At 50.5% G+C, this 2311-nt stretch overlaps 1 protein-coding gene across 1 annotated transcript in view; it reads left to right on the forward strand.

Moving 5' to 3' along the window:
- Nucleotides 1-2311, forward strand: part of THSD4 (thrombospondin type 1 domain containing 4) — a 721258-nt gene that overhangs the window by 325934 nt on the left and 393013 nt on the right. The window lies entirely within an intron of this gene.

Below are 2311 nucleotides of genomic sequence, written 5' to 3' on the forward strand. Positions count from 1 at the left end.
TTTTTGTTTTTTTTCTTTTCTGAAAAGCAAAAGAGCCCCTGAGTCATACAAGTGGTTAAATGATTGGCTACTCACCAGGAGGTTTGGGGTTCAAATTGACCCAGAAGTGCCCTGGAAGAAAGGCCTGGCAGTGTCTGTCTGAACGACCAGCCATGGAGGTTGCCAGGAGTTGGGGGTGGACCCCACAGCAGCTGACCACAGCATGGAAAGCAGGGATGGCAATGGTACTGACCTTGCAGCATTGTGAGGATCCAACGAAAAGGTGCGTTTCAGGGAAACACCTGCCACCACCTAATACGCCGCCAATAACCGTTCCCAACTGCCGCTATCAAAGGGAGAAGACAAGGCAGACATTCGAGACAGGACACACAAAGCTCTCTGCAGCCTTTAGGCACACCCCTCTGGAATTGCTCCTTGCCTTTGCACGTGCTAGTGCCTCTGCCTAGATCCTTGTCTTCCTGTATCCAGCCCTGGGCCGCCTCTCAGTGAAGCAGTCCTGGGTCCAGGGGCAGCACTCCTCCTTATGCTGGGTCCCCACGTGCCTTGTGCCTGAGAGTCTTCTTGTCATTACATGCTTGCTACTGTTGTTAATGTGCTACTGTGCTGACTACCACTCACAGCAGCCCCACACGACAAAGGAGAGTTGCCCATAGGGCAATCCTCTTTTTCTTTTCATTAATACAACTCACATCTGTTTTATTATACTCTAAAACATACAAGAATATATATGTATGAAAAATAATAGATATGGGAATCTTGATGTGCTGAAAGAATATAAGTAAATGTAGTATTCAAGCAATCACTATTCCTGTGTTCGTGCTCATTAATTCCTAAGGAAAAACCCACAAAGTTATCAAATAGATCAAAATCCTCTTCTGTTCTCACGTTTCATATTCAGAAAACCAGCTGTCGTGTGCAGCGTCGTACATTTCCAGTTTCACAAGACCGAAAGGATCAAATGAAATTGGCTGTCATTTCATGGCCAGTGCTTCTCAGTCAATTCTCTTGATTCTGTTGATTCCCCCGGAGAACCAACCCAAACCCCTCCTACGATGGCTACAGGAAATGCGCCGGCACATGCAGTTGAGATGCTGGCTAGCGGTGCTAGTGCAGATCTGACTGTGTTTGCAAGACAGCAGTAAAACCATAGCCCTACATTTAGCTGGCAGCAAGGGTCACGGAACTAGTGCCTTGTTAATATGGGAGAAGATAAGATTAAAAACCCCATCAGTGCAGCCTTGCAAACACCTGTGCATGTGACTGCCCGAAATGGTCTCACAGTGGAGGCGGAGGAACTTCTGGGGAAAGGAGCCAGTGTGCTTTGCAGTAGATGAAAATGGTTCTACCCCAGCAGTGGCCCGGCCTCCCACTAAGGATGTGGTTCCGCCTGGCTCCAGCTTGGGCCACCATGATGCCCATTTCATCAAGGAACCTTTATCATCTGCAACATTCAATCCCATTACCCGATATACCAACACCTGCAGAGCAGTCAGCATTGAAGCCAGGCCCCCGGTGAGGAATGAGCCTCGCAGTTTCAGCAATATTGACAGGGAAAGTGGATAAGCTCACTGACTGGGAGTCTGACTCATCTGCAGGGAAGCAAGCCACCAGGCCCTTCTCCCAGGGCTTAGAGAGACTCCCAGCCATCAGCTGTTTGGGTAGCAACCAACTGCCTAACCCGCTGGGCCACCAAGGCTCCTTGACCACGATGCGGTGGCACGGCTGCTTGTTTGTTTGCACACCGACCTCCCTGAGAGACGTGAGGGCTGGCGAATGTGGACAGAGTGGATGCATGTCCCGCAGGGAGGGAGGAGAGCAGAGAGAGAGGGAGGGAGGAGAGCAGAGAGAGAGGGAGGGAGGAGAGCAGAGAGGGAGGGAGGGAGGGGAGCAGAGAGAGAGAGCGCGAGCAAAAGCAAATGTGACAGCGCACTCCTTGCTCGTTTGTACATTCATTGAATTCTTCTAACAACTTTTCTGGAAGTTTGAAACCTTTTGAAATAGAAAGCGGGGGGATGAGGTCGTTTTACCTTGATCTTCTTTCTCTTGATTGTAAGCTGCTCCTTTATAAAGCGGTTGGACTGTTGGACGAGGCCCTGGCACCTGTGGTGTCCTCCTCCAGACTCGCTGCTGGGCCTGCCTGGGCTCCTCGCAGGATCTGCTCACAGGCCCCAGGGCATCCTCAGGGGGAAGCTGCCCTCCCTGCCTACAGAGCTCTTAACTCAGCTGGGCTCTGACCATCGGGGATTCTACATGCAATGAAAAAAGCAAAACAAATGATCCTTTTAGGTGTGAGCTGGGTCCAGGTTTACAG

Source organism: Echinops telfairi, unplaced genomic scaffold (genome assembly GCF_000313985.2).
Source record: "Echinops telfairi isolate 266 unplaced genomic scaffold, ASM31398v2 ScPeMD7_7475;HRSCAF=8513, whole genome shotgun sequence".
Classification (NCBI taxonomy): Eukaryota; Metazoa; Chordata; class Mammalia; order Afrosoricida; family Tenrecidae; genus Echinops; species Echinops telfairi.